This window comes from Marmota flaviventris, chromosome 19, assembly GCF_047511675.1.
Source record: "Marmota flaviventris isolate mMarFla1 chromosome 19, mMarFla1.hap1, whole genome shotgun sequence".
NCBI lineage: Eukaryota > Metazoa > Chordata > Mammalia > Rodentia > Sciuridae > Marmota > Marmota flaviventris.
The window spans coordinates 34,465,879-34,490,727 of NC_092516.1; the positions used below are offsets into that span (position 1 = coordinate 34,465,879).

The following is a 24,849-nucleotide window of genomic DNA, read 5'->3' on the forward strand; positions in this document are numbered from 1 at the left end:
ATTTAATTATGTTTTGGTACCCATGCTTTATTGCAAAATTCTCAGACCTAAAGGATTTAAAGTTTATTATCACAATTTTAGAGCATTATGGAAAGAAAAGAAAAATAATTTTCCTGAGTGAAGGGACCTTGTTCCTATAATAGCATTTTGATCTGAGGGCTATGCTGTGATAAATAACTCTTCCTGTAGAATCTGGATGAAATTAACCCTGGGAGAACCCTATATATCCCTGTTTTCACACAGTTTGGTACACAAATGCATGTGTGAGCTTAGTGGAAATGCAGCCTGCCTTCACTTTTTTGGAACAATCTTTCTGAAGACTCATTTTGGAGAGGATTTTTCTAACACTTGCTTGAATTTTCTCTTTTTGTCATCTTGATAATATTACTGTTTGAGTAGGATTTTTGTTGTGTTTGAATATTAATATATAGCAGCAGAATAATTCATAATTATTCTTGGATTCACCATTGCTAAAGGAACACTTTTTTGTTCATATTTTCCTGTATCATTACAAGCTCCATTAAGATATTAAGGCTTAAATATTTTCAAGTATAATTTATTTTTTCCTCCTAAACTTCTGAAGGAACACATGGTTTCAACTTCATTAATTTTTATAGAAAATAAATTTGCATTTATTTTGCATGTGAACTTTCTGCACAGTGAAGTAGTATTGAAAGGTATAATTAACTTGAAGAAAACAATATTTACTCAGAAATATGGTTGTATAACCAGTTTTCTTCCTGGAAAATATTTTCATGAATCATTTAGAAGGTACCTTTTGTGATTATTGTTTATACTTTCCTATGCTTGTTTTACCAGACTTCTAAGGAAAACTTGGATAATTTTAGGATGATAATCGCTGGTATCTCATGTCAATGTGGTTTAACCATTTAAAGTTTTATTTATTCCATTAAGTTAATTTTATTTTGAAACAACTGTAGATTTATATGCAATTGTGTTACAAGAGAGAGAGAGAGAGGCAGCCTCTGTCCACTTTATGTAGAGGCCCCCTCCCCAGTGGTCACATGCTGACATTGAAGTTGATATAGCCCAGGTATAGACCATTTCCATCATAAGAACCCCTCATGTTGACCTTTGATAGCCACACCTATTTTCTTCTGCTGCCTTTCCTACCACTCCTGGCCACCACTAATTCGTTTTCATTTTTATGAATTTATCGTTTCAAGAATATTTTACAAATAAGAGCATACTATGGAACTTTTAAGGATTTTAAAAAATTTAACATAATTCTTTGTTGATTCATTCAGTTTGTTGTGTATAATAATAGCTTATTCCTTTTTACTACTGAGTAGCATTCCATGGAATTTATGTATCATAGTTTGTTGAGCTGTTCACTCATCAAAGGCATACAAGTTATTTCCATGTTTTGGCTCTTACAGATAAAGCTGTTATAAGCATTTGTGTATAAGTGTTTTTTTTTTTCCTTCTTTTTTTAAATGATAACTTCCCAGGAAAATGATGGCTGGGTCATATGTCTATTGCCCATCTAGTGTTTAAAAAACTTTTTCTGAAGTGGCTGTATTGTTTTTTACATTATTACCAGCAATGTATGAATGACCTAGTTTTTCCATATCCTCATTAGCATTCAGTGATGTCATTGCAGTGGTTCCCTTTAATGCAGGGTTATGATCCAAGACCCACAGTGGATAGTTGAAGCCAAGGATGGTATTAACTCTATATGTACTATGCTTTTTCCCGTACTGTGCTAATTTTAATTCATGAATGAGGCCCAATGTAAAATAAACAACCATAAACTGTAATAAAATTATTTAAAACTTACGAATGGTTTATTTTGGAATTTTACATTAAATATTTTTGGACCATGTTGACAAAGGTAACTAAAACCATGAAAAGTGGGGGAACTATTGTACCTTGTATTTTAGTCATTTTGAGAGTTGTGTTGTGATACTTTGTTTTGGTTTTAATTGCATTCCCCTAATGTTGAACATTTTTCATGTGCTTGTCATCTGTATATCCATTGACTTTGGTAAAATGCCTCTGTCTTTTCTATTTTCTAATTTGATTCTTTTTCAATGTTGAATTTTGAAAGTTCTATATATTTTAGATACTTCATTGAATGTGTGGTTTATAAATATTTTCCCCCACTCTGTAGGCTGTCTTTTCATGATCATTTTTTCTTATTTGGTTTTTATTTCTTAATCATAAACTTAACTCTGAATCCATCTAGACTTGGAGGGAATAAGGAAAATCTGGAATCCAAGAACTGTTGTGAGACCACAGAGGTTATGGGATATTGCAAGCAGATGGGGTGGAAGGTTGCTTTCCTGAGCTGTAAAAGAAATGGTCTTATGGTTGAGATAAACATGAGTCAAATGTATTAGAGTTGTCCACAGTTGGCAATGATGATCTTCTATCTGGTTTTGCCATTCCTGGTCCCAAAGTGCTCCATGGCTTTGTTCATCTTTTTTTTTTTTTTTCCCCACCTTCTGTAAACTGCATGCTTGCATCCAGCCACTCAGCCTTGGAAGTGTAGATTAAAAGCTGGGTACTGTTTGTATTTAGTCTAGCATCTGCCATGGATAAGATGCCAGAATCTGTAGGCTTTGTATGAAGTTCTTATCATAGATTTCTTCCTGTAGATGGACTCGCCTCTACTCTAGTGCCTTTACAGCATATGAAGTCCACACCTTGTCACATGAGTCTTGGAAGGATTTATGTGAAAGCAGGACACTTTATAACCAATTCCTTTCTAGTGCCCAGGGCATGAAAGTTTTCCCTGTCTTTGGAACTTTGTCTGCAAATGGCTTCAAGGAGATGTGGCCCCAAACTGGCGGTTGATGGTGACCTTGACAGACACAGTAGGATTGACCATGACTGGAAGTGGGCAGCACCAGGCAACATTGGCATCTGCAAGCTTGTCTTTTCATATTCTTGACAGAATCTTTTGCAGAGAAAAAGTCTTTAATTTTGTTGAAGTCAAATTGATATTTTTTTTTCCTTTTATGGATCATTCTTTGGTGTCAAGACTGAATTCTGCCTGTCCTTCATTCCTAAGGATTTTCTCCTTTGTGTCTTTCTTAAATTCATAATTTTATGTTTCCCATTAAAGTCCATGATCCATTTTGCATACAGATTAGGGTTTTTCTTTCTTTTTTTTTTTTTAATCCATGAATGTCTAATTGCTCCTACATTATATGTTGAAAAGTAAACTACTTCTGTAAAGGGACAGAAGTAAATATTTTAGGTGTTTTGGGCTATATAGTTTTTCTCACACTCATGGCTAGCATAAAAGTAGCTTTATATAAATGAACATGGCTGTGCTCTAGTAAAACTTATATTTGCAAAAATAGGTGGGGGATGGGATGAGAAGGGAAAGATTAGGCATATTTGGTCCATGGGCCATAAGCTGCTGATGTGGGCACTAGATTGTCATAATTTAACTCTCCTTCAGTCTGTTTAACTGCCCATTTCCTTGTTGTTAGTTTGAGTTCAGTCAAATCACAGTTACCTTAAAGATAAAATCTTAATATAGCCGTATCCCTCCAGGGACAGCAGTATATTGTTTGGGTGATGATGATTAGGTCTTGTTTACTTCATTTTTAAACTATTACTTTATTTATAAACCACTGTAACAAAATTGAAGAACAAAATGAATATTGGGAAAATGTTTCTCTTAGAAAGTCAGAATAACTAGAAAATTCTTAAATTTATTGAATGTTTTTGTTGCTAACAATATTCCCTTTAAGGTTGAAAATTGCTGAGAAACTATTAAAAAATGATGTAGCCACATCATCAGCTCTACTGTAGAAGTCATAATTATGAGAGAGTGATCTGCAATAGGAAGGAGTTCTGTCACATATTTATGAGTATTTTATAGTCCTCCAACTAAAATTAAGCCCAATGACTTCTGTGAATACAAAGATCTGAAATAAATGAAAAATGTAAGAATGAGACCATTATAGGAGGCATGATTGTGTCTGCTGTTATGAAGAAGAGAAAGGGCTTTTAGGACTCTTCTCCTGAGAGCCAGAAACTGTGTACACCTGCCATTGACACCCTTTCTAGGAGATGGATGTTTAAGTGAACATTTAAAAAATTACCTGTTGCCCAGGTAATCCCTTCTCTGGGAAACATTTATTCTCTTCTATATGGTATTGGAGGGATTGCATAGTCAGTATCTCTTACTCTCATATTTTCATTCAGTTTTCATAGCTTTGAAGCAGAACACTGAGTGTGGAGTAGAGAAGATAGAATGAAAATGATGCTTTGAGAATTGAATTAGCACAGAGGGGTTTAGGTCACGGGATGGTAGGATCAAAGGGCAATTAGGATTGTTGCAGAGGAGACCCACTAGAAACCAGGACTTTGTCAAATGTGTGCCATTTGGACCTTTGGTGTCTACTCATCATTTCTACTTCTAGAAGCGAGAAGTGTTATGATGGAACCTGGCACTGCTTCTATTCCCACTCCATTCCACACCCCCTGGCTGTTAGTGAGACTCAGTACGATGATTAATGCAAGGCACTTGGAACAGTGCTTGATACATAGTAGAAACTAAACAGAAGATGTTTCATCTAGTATTTGATTACTGATATATAACATAAACATTGCTACCTATTGTCTCTGTGTATAAGAGAGGAAATTTATCATTCTGTGAATTGTGTTGTCTCAAGTTATAATATCTGTTTACATTATACTTTTTCCTGGTGTCTCATTTAATATAAATAATGAAAATAAAGTTTTATTGAATCAGTCATGCTCATTCATTTTATGCTATCTGTGGCCACTTTTGCTCTTATCTACAAGCTGAGTTGATGTTACAGATTATATGGCTTGCAAAACAAAATAATGTTTGGCCCATTATAAGTAAGGTTGGTAAAAGTAAATGTTCTCAATTATAGAGCAGCTTTTGGAAACCACTTAGTTATCTTTTCTTTTACATCTCACACTGAAGCAAATAAAAGCAGATAACATGAAACGAGATGTTTCCTCTGGTTTTCATTTATATTGCTACTGAAGAGTTGATTTTGAAGAATTATGGTGAATCAGTAAAACATTACCACTTGTAGTAACCTGTGTGAATCAATTTGAAGGTTTGAAGTTATTCCTTTATTTATAATGAAAAACCTATAAAATTTGTGGTATATTGCTTCTGACTTATTAAAAATAAATCTTTATTCATATTTATGGCATGTAATATTTCACTTTCTTAATGTGAGTATTTCAGGACAGTGTGGAGCCCAACTAGCTTGCAGTACCAACTTGTAGCACAGCACTCTAGGCCAGGGGCAGAGGGGTGGGGTTGAGGGATGGTGGTGGTAAGTGGCCTTCATCCAGAAGGACAGTTTAACACCAAAGGAATAGGACTTTTACAATGTCTTTAAATTAACATTACTGTGATCTTATTTGGATTCAGAGCATGACATTGGCTTAAGATAAAGTTGGAATTTAGACCTGATTTTGAGTGGAGATGTGCATATGGCTTTAGTGAGTGCAGTTTGATAGTTAATATCTAAAACAGATCGGCTTCATGAGTACATGGGTTTCTAACACTGTCTCCTCACTGGCAGGGGAGTATCAGATGAGTGGTGTTTCCAGACAGCAAAGCAGATGGCTCATGTTCAGCAGTACAGGGTGTGCCAACCAAGAGACAGCCACACAAATGCTAGCCTTAGGGAGAAAAGACAATTGCTGTTAGTTGGTCTTTATAAGTCTGTATCCTGACTTCAGAATGATGTGAAAAGTAATTTGTCTTTTTTTTAAAAAAAGTATGCATTAAATGTATAAGTGCAGGCTGTGATTTGAATTATCACTAAAATGGTGGAAGATGATATATTTATTTCAAATAGGAAGCCACCTCTTAATGTTTGACATTTTGGGCATAACGTGGTGACACACGACTTGGGGACTTGGGCCTGATATACTACTAACAAATTCTTATTAAAGTATCCACAAAGATGACAAACATAGAAGTTGCCCTGTAAAGCAAAAGCCATATGCAATATGGTTGGTGGAATGGATTAAGAATAGTCTTGGACCACATAGCATATGTTTCATTTTCTGAGCTAGAGTAGGATGGATGGCCCTACAAAAGGTAGGGCATATTTAAAACTTAGGTAATGTGTTTACGTTTTGGAAGCCTGAGGAATATGCTGAGTGGCCAAGGTTTATCACTGTGAACCCAGTCATGCCAGGTCCTTCACCTCTTTCCATCTTTACTGGTTCTTTTCTTTTCACTTTGATTTAAATCTGTAGCTTTCAGTGTGCAGCCCAGCAGCAAGAATGTGAGGGAAATTCAAGGGGTGCCCACCGTCCTGGGTGCAAGTCACACCAGCTACAGCTCGGGCTACAGCTCAGTTGTAAAGCACTTGCCCAGCATTCCTGAGGCCCTGGACTCTATCTGTAGTGCTGGGTGTATGTTGGGGGTGGGAGGGGAAGAATTGGAAAGCATTTGAAGCTAGTGTGGAAAAAGGGAGAGAACTGCATTCTGTGTGCTGGTGTTCTGCTTGTGGTGCATGAGACAACTGACAGTAGGGCCTGACTCTCAGCAGGAAGTTGTACTCTTTCCAGATGCCTGGAAGGAATGTCTGTCACATGTTACCAGTCAGGCTGAGGATAGAGCACATATTATTTCATTTCTAATCCTGAAAGGAGAGCTGGCTAGAAGTTAATGGACATTGAGGACACTAAGGATGTATTAACCTGTCTGTGCAGGAGCCTATCATCTAGATTGTCACCAAAGTGAGTGTCTAGGGAGGAAGCCTCACATGTGGCTTATGAAGCATCTACAATACAAAGGAAAGGAAAGAATGACGTGTGTCTCTGAATATGATTATGTGTGAAAAATGGGTAACAAATTTAGTAATTTAGCATAAGTCCTCTGGTGTCTTAAGTGGAAAAAGATCACAGCCCTAAGAAGAAAAGAAAACAGAGGGTCCTAAGGAACAGCTGGAGATGGAAAGCTGTCAAAGAGGCTGGTTGAGATAAATGAGTGCAGAGAAATCACCATTTCAGTGAGACTTAAAATGGAGGCTGTGGAAGAGGATCCAGATCTCTGAAAATGGAAGAGTCATATGGATGACAAACTTGAACACTCCCGGAATGCACAGAAGAAATAGGCAAAGGTTTGCAAATGAGGAAAGTGGGTGTGGAGGGCAGATAAAGGCCTTTAACTTTAGGGAGGTGTTCCTGAACAGGAAGCCAGAGCAGTTATCAGGAAAATCAAGATGAACTTTCCTGCACCAAAGAAAAGTGTGAGTAAATAGCAAAAGGACTCCTGAGAATCAGCCAAAATTAATGGAAAAGTTTCCTGCTTAGACCTGCCTAGCAAAATATTTGAATTTTAGGGATAAAGCAATCCCCCAGGAGGTACCTGTAAAAGAACACAAATTAGGTTTATCTCAGGCATCTCATCTATTAAATGCCTGATGTGTATAAGCCTGTGGCCCAGAACTGTTTTCAGCTACTTTACTAATGTACGATTTAATGAGTAAACATGTTCTATCCGTCCTTTAAAAAGTTACTTGAATTCATGTTTTTCATTTGCGATAGAGATCACTCTTGGATTTTAGCTTATTTCTCAGATTTTGAAGGAAGAGGGTGGCATGAAGTCTTACTATCTCCTGACCTTTGGGGAAATTGGTATATATTTATGTGTCATATCTTATGATTAGTGGTTAGCAGTACAGGGTAGGCTATTTTAACTGATCAGGAAATTGGGTCATCCAAAGGAAAATGCATCCTGAATTACAGTTAGAGAATTAAAAGCCCACTCATTAAAACAAAGAAAAAAAATCTGACTATACATCTTTTATGAAGGGCACTTCCAAATAAAATGACTCAAAGGCTTAAAGAAATTGATAAATGCAAACAAAGAATGTGAGTATTCTAAGATAAAGCATTAAAATTGGACAAAGTTGGGCATGGTGGCCTATAACTTGGGAACCTGAGGCAGGAGGATTGGAAGTTCTAGGCCAGCTTGGGTAATTTAGTGTGGCCTTGTCTCAAAAATTGAAATGGATTGGAATATATATCTCATTGTAGAGTGTTTTGCCTGGCATGTGCGAGGCCCTGAGTTCAATCCCCAGTACTATTAAAACAACAAAGTGTGTGTGTGTGTGTGTGTGTGTGTGTGTGTGTGTTGGAAACTATGAAGACAAAAGGCATAAGCCACAATAAATACCATGAATTTTTATAAGCTACATCATGGTAAACATTATTGGGAATGCAAAGTAAGAGTAATGAGACACTACCTCTCTTTGACAGATGAAGTGACACAGTGGGGAAAGATAATAGAGATTGTAAATCCCCTAATATTAAGGATGACTGAAGGGAAATACATTGAGACCTGTACCCTGCAAACACCTTCTTTCTAGGGCCAAAGGAAATTTTGTTCTAGGCCATAAATAATCTAAAATTTGAACAAACTAAAAATGATGCAAAATTTATTCTCTGACAGTAGTGAAATTTCAAAAATATTACATATGAAAATCATAAAAAATCAGATTTTATGCCTATCTCCCAAGTCATTTCCTAAGTAATTCCTGATTGGGTTAAAGACATATGCAAAACTGCAATTATAAATTTTCTAGAAAGAATTTTGAAGTAGAATACATATTAACACTGAGATGTGATTAAAGAAGCAAAATAGAGAAAATTATTATGTTTAGATACTGATTTTTTAAGAAAAAGGGAATAAAAGTCATGCATTGCAGATTAGACATTAAAAAGTAAAAGAAATCATAAGGAATACTATTAAAGGTAAATAAAGAAATATGCACAAAACCATTAACAGTACAGCTGATAAATCTAAGGACTTTTCTTTGGGGAAAAATTCCAATATTTTAAGTAAGATTTTGGGTAATCTTACAGGGCAAACAACATAGAAAATAAGGAATGAAAAAATACATGTGACCATGAATCTGAAACAAAGTAGATACTTTTCTAGAAAAATATAAATTGCTCACTCTTTCCCTGCAACACACAGACCCAGAATTTTTCTTGGTAAATGAAGATCATATCTGTGCTAACTTAAATTATTCCTAACAGACATAGCAGTGTTTTGTTTTTATTTATTTTTTTAACCCTTTGCCACATTGTTGGTTGTCTTACTAGCTTCCATTAGCCCTTACTTTCTTCCTATAAAGCTTCCTGATTTTGTCAGGAATCCATTCCATCCTCAGCTCCATGGTTTGGGCTCCTAGATTTAAGAGCTAACTAATGGGAAAAAAATTGTCATAGCACTGTTTGTTGAAAAGACTATTCAGTGGGAAAGAAATAGTCTTTTTAACAGGTGGTGATAGAGTAATTGGATATCCAAATGAAAAAAAAAAAAAAAAAAACCCCGTACCTTGTATCCTACACAAAAATTAACTCATGATATATTACAGACCTAAATTTAAGAGTTGAAATGACAGAACTTTTAAAGGTAAACCTGGGGTTAAGTAAGTACTTTCTTAGAAATGATATGAAAAAGTGATAAAAGAAAAACTTGATAAAAATTTAACTTAGTCAAAATTGAAAACTGCTGTGCTTCAGAACACAGTTGCCTCCTAAACCAATTTGAAACTAGGAAGAGAGCTAATATGAGGACAAATTTCATGCCCTGAGAATGACAGAGTAGAGGGGTGGGGGGAACCACCTGGGTTCTAAAGAACATCTTGGACCTCTGGTCTAAGGAACCTGGAAATGGTTCTTCCTCTGGCTGTATCTTTATGTGGGGATGATCAGTCTGTTATCAAAGTGGAATTTTTGTTACTTGTTCCTCAGTACATATTAAGTGATACACAATGACAAAGAGCTATGCAAGGGAGATAGTCTGTGGTGTAGGACTGTACATTGTAGGCTGTCCTGGCAGAATTGCAAATGTGTGAAAGTGATAAATTTTATTTTAAAATATAGATCTAAATTCTAACATTTCAGAAACTAATATTTTTATTGTATTTCTAATTTAAAAATATAAGACCATAACATAGGGGAAAAAAACTTAAGACTTTCGATATTGAAACTTAACATTTTTAAACTAGAATCCAGCAAAAAAAATTAGAATTGATTTTTTTTTAAAGAGAGAATTTTTTAATATTTATTTTTTGGATTTTGGTGGACACAACATCTTTATTTTATTTTTATATGGTGCTGAGGATTGAACCCAGCACCCCGCGCTTGCCAGGCGAGCACGTTACTGCTTGAGCCACATCCCCAGCCCAAGAACTGATTTTAAAAAATTAGAATATATTCTATTTAGTATTATCAATGATTGAGCAGTGTGAAGGAATTTTATATCATTCAATTTAGGAACAAGTGAATGAAGGGAAAACTCATAAGTCTCGATAGATGTTAGGAAGTTATTCAATAAAATTTAATATTTATTCCTTTTAAAAGGAAAACCTCTAAGTAATAATAACATAAGGACTGAAGAGTGTTTCCCATCTTAACATAGTCAGATGTGTGTTAAATTAATAGTCAATATTTTTTATGCTGAAGCCCTAGAAACGTTTACTTCAAATTCCCAAATACTGTTATCGGTGCCATTTTAATATTTTTTGGTTTGGAAGTGTGATATGTTGTTATTTAACCCTGGAAAATATATAGTAAATGGCAAAAAAAGAGGAAGCAGAATTAGTGAAATTTGAAAATACAATCGGAAAAACAAAAGTGAACAAAATTTTCACATAATGCAATACTCTTGTACACACCAACAATAACCATTTATAATCAATAATAGAGGAGACTTCATTCATCATTTCAAATCAAAAAGCTTGAAGTAAACTTTGTAACATTTCTTAACATATAGTTTATGTTAAGAAAACTGCAGCATTTTAAAGAGGCATAAAGACTTGAAAACCTGAAGTTCTATCTTATTTTTACATAAGAATAGTCAACTTTGTAAAAATATCAGTGTTGGTTTCTAAATTTAATGTAATCCCAATCTAAATTGTGCATTTTTTACAACTTGATGTTCTGATACCAAAGGTAGTTGGAGTAGTGGAGGTCTTTGGATTCACAGCATTGTATGATTTGTAATTGGAGGGCTGGGTGATGGGAAGATGATCTGAGTCTAGTATCAGGACTATTGCTTCAAGTCGTTCCGTTAGTAGCAAGGCTCCCTCGCTTAACTGAGGGTATTATTTTTTTCTGCTTGGCACCTGACAACTTTCTGGAAGACTTGAGACTCCTCCTCTGACAGAAGACAATCTGAAAGATTGTCATCAGCTACTGAGCTTAATAAAAAGGTTGTTTTTTCTTCTTGGCTTTCAGCCTTCATCTTTGCTCTGTCTTTGGGGAGTTTATTTTTATTTTTTTATTGGTTGTTCAAAACATTACAAAGCTCTTGACATTTCATATTTCATACATTAGATCCAAGTGGGTTATGAACTCCCATTTTTACCCCAAATACAGATTGCAGAATCACATCGGTTACACATCCACATTTTTACATAATGCCCTATTAGTAACTGTTGTATTCTGCTACCTTTCCTATCCTCTACTATCCCCCCTCCCCTCCCCTCCCATCTTCTCTCTCTACCCCATCTACTGTAATTCATTTCTCTCCTTGTTTTTTACCCATTCCCCTCACAACCTCTTATATGTAATTTTGTGTAACAATGAGGGTCTCCTTCCATTTCCATGCAATTTCCCTTTTCTCTCCCTTTCCCTCCCACCTCATGTCTCTGTTTAATGTTAATCTTTTCCTCCTGCTCTTCCTCCCTGCTCTGTTCTTAGTTGCTCTCATTATATCAAAGAAGACATTTGGCATTTGGTTTTTAGGGATTGGCTAGCTTCACTTAGCATAATCTGCTCTAATGCCATCCATTTCCCTGCAAATTCCATGATTTTGTCATTTTTTAGTGCTGAGTAATACTCCATTGTGTATAAATGCCACATTTTTTTTTATCCATTCATCTATTGAAGGGAATCTGGGTTGGTTCCACAGTCTAGCTATTGTGAATTGTGCTGCTATGAACATCGATGTGACAGTATCCCTGTAGTATGCTCTTTTAAGGTCTTCAGGGAATAGTCTGAGAAGGGCAATAGCTGGGTCAAATGGTGGTTCCTTTCCCAGGAATCTCCATACTGCTTTCTAAATTGGCCGCACCAATTTGCAGTCCCACCAGCAATGTACAAGAGTACCGTTTTCCCCACATCCTCACCAGCACTTCTTGTTGTTTGACTTCATAATGGCTGCCAATCTTACTAGAGTGAGATGGTATCTTAGGGTGGTTTTGATTTGCATTTCTCTGACTGCTAGAGATGGTGAGCATTTTTTCATGTACTTGTTGATTGATTGTATGTCCTCCTCTGAGAAGTGTCTGTTCAGGTCCTTGGCCCATTTGTTGATTGGGTTATTTGTTATCTTATTGTTTAATTTTTTGAGTTCTTTGTATACTCTGGATATTAGGGCTCTATCTGAAGTGTGAGAAGTAAAAATTTGTTCCCATGATGTAGGCTCCCTGTTTACCTCTCTTATTGTTTCTCTTGCTGAGAAAAAACTTTTTAGTTTGATTAAGTCCCATTTGTTGATTCTTGTTATTAACTCTTGTGCTATGGGTGTCCTATTAAGGAATTTGGAGCCCGACCCCACAATATGTAGATCGGAGGCAACTTTTTCTTCTATCAGACGCAGAGTCTCTCATTTGATATCAAGCTCCTTGATCCATTTTGAGTTAACTTTTGTGCATGGCGAGAGAAGGGGATTCAGTTTCATTTTGTTGCATATGGATTTCCAGTTTTCCCAGCACCATTTGTTGAAGATGCTATCCTTCCTCCATTGCATGCTTTTAGCCCCTTTATCAAATATAAGATAGTTGTAACTTTGTGGATTAGGCTCTGTGTCCTCTATTCTGTACCATTGGTCCACCCGCCTGTTTTGGTACCAGTACCATGCTGTTTTTGTTACTATTGCTCTGTAGTATAGTTTGAAATCTGGTATCGCTATGCCGCCTGATTCACACTTCCTGCTTAGAGTTGCTTTTGCTTTTCTGGGTCTTTTATTTTTCCATGTGAACAGATACTACAGAAATACAGAAGATAATTAGGAATTATTTTGAAAACCTATATTCCAATAAAATAGAAGATAGTGAAGACATCGATAAATTTCTTAAGTCATATGATTTGCCCAGACTGAGTCAGGAGGATACACACAATTTGAACAGACCAATATCAATGGATGAAATAGAAGAAGCAATCAAAAGACTGCCAACCAAGAAAAGCCACTTTCAGGGGTGTCTTTTTTTTTCCTCCTTATTCTCAATGTATGTACTTGCTCCTTGGGACACCAGCAGCTTTGCTTCTTCTATTCTCTCCTCCTCACAGGCTAAGTGTCCTTGGCTGCTGCCCAGTGCATTGCTGTAGCCTCATTATGATCCTTAGCATCTGGATTAGCCCCACCTTCTACATGACAGCAATCTCTTGCCTGTTTTTGGAAGCTGCATAATGTAGGGGAGTACAGCCATTTTGATTGATGGCATTCACTTACGCACCTTTTCCCAGGAGTGCTTTTACAATTTCATCCTGGCCAGCAGAAGCAGAAATATGAAGAGGAGACCAGCCTGCATCATCTTTATCATTCACTGGCACTCCAAGTTGCAGCAAGAACTCAACAATTTCAGTATGTCCGGCTGAACATGCCCAGTGCTATGCAGTTCTGCTGTCCTGGTCAGTTCTGGTAGCCAGTGATTTATCGGCCAGGATGCTTTCCTTCATCTCCTCCAGCTTCCCGCTGTAGGCCAGGTTGCAGACCATCAGGTTAGATACACACTCCTCCATTTCGCTTTCCCAGGATGTCTGTGAAGCATTAGCGACTCCCACCTCACGTCCCAGGCTCCTGCTCCACCAATCACCTTCCCTATGGTATATCTTTACTGTCCTTTTTCATTGCTTTGAAAAAGGTAAGTTCTTTACCACTTCAGGACTTTTACAAAAGCTATAATTGTGTATGTTCTATATTTGTAACTACTGCCCCCAACCCCACCCAACCTATTCAACTGTTATTCATCCTTCAGGTCTCAGATTAAGGAGTACTGAAGAGAGTCCTTGTATGACTTTTCATAATCAATTAACTAACTCCCTTTGTTATGCTCATTTGTTTAAACCCTGTGTTTTATTTTATGCAGTCTCTTTACAGTTCAGCTTGTTACTCCATTAAAGGATAGGAACTGTGTCTCCTTAGTTTACCATTGTATATCCAACATATCTGATTGAATCTGCAATATAAGACATTTACTAAATATTTCTTGGTGAATGTGCAATCATTTAATAAAGTATTTTGAGTAGCATAATGTTATACGTTTAATGGTGCTGTATCAGCATTTTCCTTACATAGTATCTGTCAAAATCCCCTGCTAGTCAGTCTGTAGTCTCCCACATATAATAAAGTTAATTTGAAATTCATTTGCAAGAATAAATATTTGGGTTTTTAGAAAAACTTGGAAAATGAACACCAATGAAGACAAACTTTATACATAAGGAACTTATGATAAAACTATAATTTTTTTAATCTTTTATTTTATTTTTTTTAATATACGACAGCAGTGGAATGCATTACAATTCTTATTACACATATAGAGCACAATTTTTCTTATCTGTATATAAAACTATAAATATTAAATGTAATACTAGCTTAGGAGTAGACAGAAAATAAAATCTAGAATTAAACCAATGTATATATGGGGGTTGAGTGTATGTCCAAAATGTTTTATTTTAAATTAAATGAGTTTAATTTAAAGATGGCTCTTAATAACCTTTGCTTCCTATAATTTTCATTCTTGTATAGACCTATCTCACATTAACTGATTATGTAACCAGTTGGATAGCATGAAAATGATAGTGTATGACTTCCAAGCTTATTCATAAAAGACTTTGTAACCTCTGTGCTTTTTTGGATTGTTCACTCTGGAAGAAGCCAGTTATTGTGTTAGGAGAACACCCAGGAACCCTAGGGGAGGTCCACATGGAGAGAAAATGAAGTATTAGCCAGCTAGCATCCACTTGTTAACCATGCGAATGCCATCTTGGAAGTAGATCTCCAGTTTTGGTGAAGCCTTTAGATACTGCAGCTCAGTGAGATATCTTGTCTACAACCTCATGAAATGTACCCAGACCAAAACTGTGGAATTAAAGTTCCAGATTCCTGACCCATGGAGACTTGAGAGAGAGGTTTACTATCATCTTGAGCTTTGGATTGATTTGTTACATAGCAGTAAGAAACTGATTGCCTTGTTCAAGAAATGGTGTTGGAACATCTTGGTAGTATTTGGAGAGAAAAGTTGCATTATTACTCTCCTCTTTGCATTTAGGAAGTTCCAGATGGATCAAAAGCCTTGCTGGAAGAAAGGCTAAAAATTTTAATACTTTAAAGGTGAAAGATGACTTTCTGCTTTTATAATTATGCAATTGAACCAAAAAGTACAATTTAGAATATTTTTTTTATGACACAGGAACCTCATAAACAAGTATAAAGACAAACCACAGATCAGGAAAACGTGAGCAATCTGTGTTACAAAAGGCAAATATCTTTGAGCTATTGAGAACTTGAAAAATCAATAAGACACTGTAGATAGAATGGCCAAGGGCGGGAACCGGTAATTCACAGAGTAGAAATATGAGTAAATGCATGAACAGTAGTTATCCAAGCAATGTAATTAAAAATAATGAAAGTTCACATTTTACCTATCAGATTGACAGATGTTAAACAGAATTTTGAATTGGCAAGAAGGTTATAAAATGTGGGTGGAAATGTAGATTCATATGATTTCTAGGCAGTCTCAGCTCTCAAAATGAGTGCTCTATTTATATAAATTTATCCCATAGTAATAATTGGGCACAGATAGGAGGATTGGTACATTATTAGGAAATCCACAGTTTGTTGATCTGGTCATATTTTCTCCTTTTTCTCAAGATTTCCCCTCTTTTTCTATTTTCCTAATAAGAAATTTCTGTATCTCTCCTCTACTTTGCAACAATGTACTCTTATTTTTCAAATCTTTGATTTTTTTTCTCTATTAGTAACGTCTATGTTTCTAGCTCTTTTTTTTGCCATCCATTCTAACATTCAACCCTGCTTTGAAAATTTTATTTTGGCAGTTGCTTTTTAAAAAATATTTTTAAATTGTAGATGAACACAATACCTTTATTGTATATTTTTACTTTATTTTTATGTGGTGGTGAGGATCAAACCCAGTGCCTCACACATGCCAGACAAGTTCGCTACCTCTGAGCCACAACCCCAGCCCCCTGGCAGTTGCTTTTAACTTCCAGAAATACTTTTGTTTCTGATAAATTATTTTTTCTAGGATTCTGTTTTGTAAAGTGTTTAATAACTCTTGAAATCTCTGAGGATACCAATGGAGAATTTTTTTTTTAAAACTTTAGATCGCTTGTTTAGAAAGAGTCCTGTTTCTTCCAGGGTCCCCCCTCCCCACACCCTTAACAAATTCCTCTCCAGGACCTACTGATGGTCCTTGGCTAACTGTTCATATTTAAGAAGGGACTGGGTTAATTAATATTGGTGGCTGTTGCAGGTTTCCTCCTTAATTATGTGGCGGTCCCTGAGAAGGGAGGGTTTTACTTAAGACTTTGTGGAAAGCATGGGGCATGTGCTTGGCAAGCTTCCCTGAAGGGTGCTATATAGGTGGGGAGTCAGCCGGCAATCTGGCTTCCCTCCATATTGGCAATGCAAGGACTTATTAACTCAGTCATATGGTGCATCATGGTCTTATTCTCAGACAGAAATGCTCTTCTTCTCCAGCCCTTTGCTGGCTTCTATGCCTGTCTTTCATAGAAGTTAGGAGTTTTCTTTCTCTGTTCCCTCTGAAGTTCTAATATGTACATTTGGAGCTCTCCTCAGATAAATCACCTGCTTTGGGTTTCTTTTTCATCTCTGTGTTGAGGGCAGAGGGTTGTACTTACTAGCCTAGTTATCTAAACTCTGATTTTTAATCTGTGTGTTGCTAAACCAGTGTTGTCTGTGGTTGTTGACTCAGTTTCTCTTTGATATCTTGGGAATGGCTTTGTCTTTGTTTAGGCCCTCAGTACCCATTGCTTTGTCTTTCTATTTTTGCCCTACATTCTTTCTGTTCTCCAGGTGTTCCATAAAATGATGCTGATGGCACCATTCTCATGTTCTAGGATTCTTTGTTTACTTGTTTTTAAATTTTTTAAAAATTGTTGGACCTTTATTTAATTTATTTATTTATATGTGGTGCTGAGAATCAAACCAAGCACTTTACAAACACTAGACAATCACTCCTCTACTGATCTACAACCCATCTCCGGGATTCTTTAATTTTTGTTAAAAGCAGTAGTCTCTCCCATCAGTTCAGGAGACTTGAGTGGGAGGGGAAATAGATACCTACGTTTTACTGACCTGTTCTTCTTGCCACAGCTGTGTTATCTCCTTGAGTTTATTCATCTTAGAGTTTCTTTCTCACTGTATTCCCTGTCTCCTCAGGTTTAGCAGAGTGTACATGTGCAGGGGAAAATGCTAAAGTTAGGGTTGGGTTCAGATCCAGGATCTTTACTCCAAATCCCAACTTCTGATGTATCTTCTGGTTGTTCAGTTTGGTACCTCTTACATTCTGTTTGTCTACCTCAAATATTTGCTGTTTCTTGTATTTCTTTCCCCATTCATAGGTAAGAATCGACCACCAAGTATATTTGCTCTGCTCCAATGAGAATTCCTTGTCACTGGTAGCTAATGCAGGTTCCGAGTCAGGCCATGAGCCTCAGATGACTTTATAGGGGAGAAGAAGGGGAGCAGGCTGTAGAGAAGGGTCTTGATTTAGCTATTCCATTGTGCAAGAGACTCTGTTGTCTTCTATGTTAGGATGCCTCTGTCAGAAAGCTGCACACTTGCCCTGACCTCCCACCTCTTAGCTGGAGCAGTGACTGAGTCAACTGAAAGCAGGGACTCCTGGGGAACCTGGTCTTGTAGCCTTTAGTTTTATTTGGCAAGGCCTCATGCTAACTCCTCATAGCCTGTGCTGTACTGATAATGATATTGTTCTTAGTTGTTGCTGGGGGACTTTTCAGCTGATACAAGTTCCTGGTGTCCTTGTACTAATTTAGAGTCGCCAACATTGTTCCTGTGAATTTTAAAGTTTACCAGAATTTCATAATATCTGTTCTGTAACTTGATGGTGGAGGATGATGTGCTGGGCGTTAGGAAGAGAAATAGCCCGTCATAAAGTGGATCATGTATGATCTTGTGCTGGAGACAAGCATTAAAATTTCATTTACACATGCAAAGCATGGCCATTGCACTGTGGGGGCATATGAAAGGCAAACCTGAGATTGTCATGAAAGTCTACCTGGGAAAGTGACAGTTGACTCGGATATAAAGGAAGCGAAAGAATGGCCAGGTGATGGTGAACAGGGATAAGAAGAGTGTTCCAAACAGAGGGAACAAGGTATGATAAAATCTTACAGACGATGAAAGGTCCTGCCTGCTAGTATCACTCCTGATAGATATTTAGTATTGTTATGGATTTTTCCTGTTTCATGTGATCTGAGTAGGATAAAAAGTTAGATGAGCCATCCTGAACTGGGACACTTCAAAGAATAATTAATTAAGCTCTATAACAACAATATGTGAAAAGCATTACAATTTACATATTATGCAATGTATGTATTAAATACTGTAAAGCAGTGATATATCAGTACTAAAAATATTTTTGGAAGATGGGGTAAAAAGTAATTTTTATTCTTTTAAACTTTTAATTTGAATTTAAGCTTTTTCTATGAGGATGGATTATTATTACAATTGGAAAGTTTTTAAAGTGGTGTTATTTTATGGCTTGGCTTACAGTATATAAAAATGTAGAGCTTGTTAGATATATCAACTTCAGTATTATAAAGATATTATGTACTTGGAATGGCATATGATTGGTAGCAAAACCAAGCCTGTGCAATAGAAGAAAATTATTTTATCCTCAAGAATTCTTGCTAGTCTCATGTTTCTTAAACTTAAGTAACTTAAGGCAAATGTTACATTCAGTTTTTTCAGGTTCAGCTCATATATGGTAGTTAGATCATCAGGAACCAGTTGACTTATCATTCTTATAGTGTGGCTTTGGCTTCAAATAACAAAGTGGCTGCTGTTCTTCTAGAAATTATACCTGTGGACCACCTAGGCAAAGGGGTGCTAGTAGGATTTGTACCTTTTTGTATAAACAAAACAAAACAAAGAAAATAATGAATGAAAACAGCTTTCACAGAAATTTCATCCATTAAACTTCCATTGACATTGCAATGGCCAGAAATGTGTCACAGAGCCATCTTTAGTTGCAAGGAAATAAGAGAAATCAAGCTTTTATGTTTCTGTTTTTAAACTAGAGCACAGTGCTGTTCAAAACAAAATTAGGGTTCTTTTAATAAAGGAATGAGTATGATTAGGCAACTTACTCTGAGAACTCTGGAGTTACTGGTTTATAGAAGGTGATTGAAGCCAGAGCATCGTTAAGATTACTCGAAAGATATTTACAAAGTACGGGAATCTGTGAAGGAACCCTCAGGAACTTTTGGTTTGAAGGGACAGGCAAAGGAATATGTGTTCTTACGGGTGCCAGGAAAGAATGACATTGAGGGATCAGTGTCAGCACTGGGAGAGTGGTGTGGTGTACATAAGTTGGGTAGAGGAAGGCAAAGTTTATATTTCTTATATGCTGGTAAATGTGTTCCTTTGGGAACTGAGGTATGAACTTGAGTTTTAGTAGAGGAAGCCCTTGGTGACTTTGGAGAAAGCATTTTCAGTGGTGGCCCTAGCTACAGAGTGAAAGAGATCTAAAGTTGTGAAAGTGGACACACCTGACCCTCAAAGCCTAACCAAGGCCAAGCACAATGGAGTGGTGAGGAAGAAAGGTGAACTGGGGTCAAGAAAAGACTTTCTTATCTTTTTTTTTTAAAGGCAGGTGATACTAGACAAAGCTTAATTTTGAGGAGGGTGGGGGCCCTTGAAGATGGTTGGGAAAGGAGATCATAGAAGGGTTGTAGTCCCTAGGGAAGTGGAGGGAGTCAAGATCCAGGGATAAGCTTAGAAGGAAAGACAAGCATCTCTGCTTCCCTGAGAGGAGGGCAGGTGTGTGGACACAAGGGACTTCTGTAATTGGTGGCAGCCATAGGAGAAATAACCGGAGGGCTTTGTCTTTAGGAGACAGATGAGAAAAAACCTGTCTGCTGTGTTAAGCAAAGATAGCCCGCCTCTGGTTGGAAGGGGAAGGGAAATATTGTCAATAGATACAGAATTTCCATAGGACATGGAGTGTAGTTTTTTATGTGATTTTTTTTTTTTTTAATTCCCTATAACATCTGATCATTGAGTGTTAGTCTCTCAAGGGATTGCTGTGGGTTGTTTTTTTAACTCAGTGGGTTTCTGTCATTTTTTGTTTTTTGTTTAAAACATCTTTTTTTTTTTTTTTTAAGTTGTTGATAGACCTTTATTTTATTTATATGTGGTGCTGAGAATCAAACACAGTGCCTCACACATGTGAGGCAAATGCTCTAAAACTGAGCCACAACTCCAGGCTGGCTTTCTGTTTTATTATGTTTGTTGTCTCATGATCAGTCTGATGCTTTCATTTTGCAGCTTATTTTGGTGATCAGAAAGAATGCCCTCTTATCTCCTCACTTCATCCTCAAATCGTGAGTAACAACAGATAATAGCCAGTGTACTCACTTTAACTTTACTAGTGAAATAGTCTTTTCAAAAATTCTTATATTTCAGTTAAAAATCTCATTAAAATTATGAACTTAGAAATGGGTGATTTTTTTTTAAAACAATTCAAAAATCTTCAAAAAGATTTTTTAAAATGCCGTATTTTAGTGTTTGGTTACTTACAAAGCTTGTGGAGGGACTTTGGCCTTTTTTTGGGAGTGGGCTTCTGTGTTGTCAGTTATCAGTTGGATTGCATGCAAATTTGAGACACTTAAAAATTGTCTGGCTTAAAAAAATTTCTGGCTAATTGCACTGTCTGTATTGAGGATCTGATCTTAAACTGTATGGTCTTGATATTTTCATGTAATTTTTAGTTCAGGTACAAGAATTCTTTTAAAAGGCATGGACAATTAATTACGTGACCGAGAAAAATAATTTCCCCTAAGTTAATTGCACAAATTACTGTAGCCCTAAGAGGTTAATGATTGTCAAACATCTTTGATACATAGAGCCTATTAAATTCCAGTATCATTTGAATAATTTAAATAACTAGACAAGTCCTTCTTGGACAAATGGGTCTCATTGAAAGGATCACAGCAAATAGTGTTTTTGTTTTGTTTTTTTAGGGAAACATTTTTAGACTTTTCACCTGGAGAACTGAAATAAGTCAATCTTATGGATGATTATTATATTTTAAAATATAAGATATTAGGTCTGGGGTTGTGGCTCAGTGGTAGAGCACTTTCCTAGCATGTGTGAGGCACTGGGTTCAATTCTCAGCACCATGCATAACTAAATGAGTAAAAAAGAACGAAAGGTCCATTCACAACTAATACTTAAAAAAAAAAAAAAGAGGGATTGGGACAGGAAAAGTGGTGGAATGAGATGGACATAATTACCCTAGGTACATGTATGACTGCACATATGGTGCAATGTTACATCATGTACAACCAGAGAAATGAAAAGTTGTGCTGTAGTTGTATTCAGTGAGTCAAAATGCATTCTGCTGTCATATATACCTAATTAAAATAAATTGATTAAAAATGTGACTTTAAAAAAAAAAAAAAATGTGACTTTTAGGTCATTTATTATCTTTACTTTGTAGCATTATTAAAGCTTATACATTTTTATTTTTTTAAAAGATTGTTTTTTAAAAATTTTTTTACATTTTTCCACTTTTTATTGGTGCATTATAGTTGTACATAATGATGGAATTTGTTGTTACATATTTATACCTGCATATAATATAATAATATAATTCTTTTCTCTTGCCCCTTTTTAAATGTAAATTTTTTATTTACATATGACAGCAGAATGCATTACAATTTTTGTTACATATATAGAGCACAGTTTTCCATATTTCTGGTTGTATGCATAGTATATTCATACAAATTTCTGTCTTCATACATGTACTTTGATCATCACATTCCACCATCTTAATTACCCCATGCCTCCTCCTTCCCCTCCAACCCCTCCACCCTATCTAGAGTTTGTCTATTCCTCCCATGCTCCCTCTCCCTATCCTACTATGAATCAGCCTCCTTATATTTAAAAAAAAAAAAAAAAAACAGTTGTTGATGGACCTTTATTTTATTTATTTGTATGTGGTGCTGAGAATCAAACCCAGTGAGTGCCTCAACTCATGCTAGGCAAGTGTGCTACCACTGAGCCCAAAGCCCCAACTCCTAAATTTTTTATTTTATAGAGACTTAGCTTAGGCCTTAAAAATTGGGTAGAATTAATGAGCAATTATTACGGTAGATTTATGAAATGAAACTTCTTTTTTAGCTATTTAGAAAATAAAACTTGAATATTAACTTTTAAAATTTTTTGAAATGCCATGCCTTATTGGTTATGTAGTTCTTAATTTTTTAATATTTCTTTTTATGAATGCTTTTCAACAGTGCTTCCACAGTAGTTTACTGGAATATATTTTTATTTTCAATAACAGCATATCTTGAAGGATGTTCTGAAGAAGGTTTTCCTAAAAGAATTCTGTGGTTCAATAAATGTGGTTGAGACTACTTAACATCTCTTCTTCCTAGAAGACTCATAGTTTCCATTAACATAGTGAAGTATCTGAGAAACACTGCAGCAAAGAATTAAATGAATTTAATGTCCTCTAATATGGAGTTTCCAAAATTTATCTGATGACAGACGAATACTCTCATTCTGCACAAAGTTCATGAGCATCCTAAGTACTTGGAGCGACTTTGTGTTCTATGCAGTTGTTTGTAATGTACTGTTGTAATAGCTGGAGCGCCTCCCATATCTTGCCCTCCAGCATTCAAATGTTGTAGCTGTGTGTGTCTGCTACATATATTCCTGCATCAACACCTGCATCTATAAATGTACATATCATAAGCACACATACACATATATACATTGGTGCTTAATATTTGTTTTACTCACTACTATACCTGCAGTATGCAGCAGATAGTATAATCAGAAAATGTGGAATAAATGGGTGAGAAAATCTTTGACATTTTCTATGAGATATATTTTAATTGCTATGAGATATATTTTAATTACTGTCTTTAAGATGCAGAAAAACCTTAACATTAGGCTCAACAAAATATGACATTGTGATGTATGCAGATAAAATCTTCCTTGGGTCACTTGTAACATCAAAGATAGACTATTTTTAGTACTAAGTATTAAGTATGTTGATAAAAAGAGACCCTGGATTTTGGGTCTTAAGACCCAAACTCAGGCATGGATTCTACCATTTTCCACTCATGTCATCTTAGGCAAGTTATGGATTTTCTTAGAACCTCAGTTTTTCTCATGACTGAGGATAATTCTTAGTGTGTAGTGTGGATGGAATATAATTAATATACAGACTGCATCTAGCACTTATTTTTACTTAAATTGATATAATGCTGCAAATGTATCTTTCCCTTTATGGGATAAAGCTTTATTAAAAAACAAATATTGCACTTGTAGGTTTGCTCCTGTGCATTTATTTGCATGGCTCTTTTTTCTTTATAAAATAAAAATGTATCTTTCCTGGACTTGCAAAAAACAAAAAACATACCAAATGTGATTAACTTTCTATTCTATATATGGTTTTGAGAAAAAAATTACTATTTTATTTTTGATGAAGACAATCATTAAACAATGAACAGAAAAATGAATATAGTTTTATTTATTATATAGTGAATTGGCTTTTCCTATTGTTTAGAAATTTCTATCCTTTTCCTAATTTAAAAAAAAAACAAAAAACAACTTAGCTGGGCATAGTGGTACACACCTGTAATCCCACAGCAACCTTGGAGGCTGAGGCAGGAGGAAATCACAAGTTCAAAGCCAGCCTCAGCAACTTAGTGAGGCCCTAAGCAATTTAGTGAGAACTTGTCTCAAAATAAAAAGGGCTGGTGATGTGGCTCAGTAGTTAAGCACCCCAGGGATCAACACCTTATATTCCACCCCACGCCCTGCCTCAGCCAAAATAAAATAATGTCTTTGTGTTTGGCCTCAGATCCTTTGATCAGCTACTCCCTCTGCCTGGAATGTTCTTCCACACACAATAATTTGTTCCTTTCTATCATAATTTAGCTCTCATACTCAATCCTTCACCTTGTGACCACCTAAAAACTGCTTCTGAATGTCTCTCCCTGTCCCCTTTATTCTTCCTGATTTTATCTTTATAATTCTGACAGACGTCTAGTCTCATTCTGCACAAAGTTCATGAGCATCCTGAGTACTTGGAGCGACTTTGTGTTCTATGCAGTTGTTTGTAATGTACTGTTGTAATAGCTGGAGCTTGCCTCCCATATCTTGCCCTCAGGCATGTTTGCACATGTCATTTGTGAGGTAAAGTGAAGATCATATTCTATAGAGATTAGTAAAGTATTGCTACATTTTCTAATTCTGAATTTAAAATTTTCTTTGAAGCAAATTTTTGTTTTGCTTGTATAGTTTTTCCACACCTCTTATTTCAGCATTTTACAACTGATGAAGTTGTCATATATTACGGGTTACTTAGTAGTGAGACTTGTAGAATTCTCTAATAGAATTTTATAAAAATATTGTGCTCTTCCCTCTTTCTGCATGGAAATTGTTTTCCCACATGAGGGAAGCTGTAATTAGAAAATATTTTAACTTTTTGATAGTAAGAAAATTAAATAATGGGAAAATATTTTTCTTGACAGATTTAGTAGGTGGCAATAGGAAATAGTGGAACTGCTGGTTTTAAAACTGATAATTTTTATAAAATA

The 24,849-nt window shown here is 35.9% G+C and overlaps 1 protein-coding gene and 1 pseudogene across 1 annotated transcript in view; one reads left to right on the plus strand and one right to left on the minus strand.

Moving 5' to 3' along the window:
• The window catches only part of Sdk1 (sidekick cell adhesion molecule 1), an 886,283-nt gene that overhangs the window by 63,164 nt on the left and 798,270 nt on the right, over positions 1-24,849 (plus strand). The gene's annotated exons all lie outside the window — the stretch shown is intronic.
• Positions 13,295-13,746, minus strand: LOC114078679 (26S proteasome non-ATPase regulatory subunit 10 pseudogene; annotated as a pseudogene).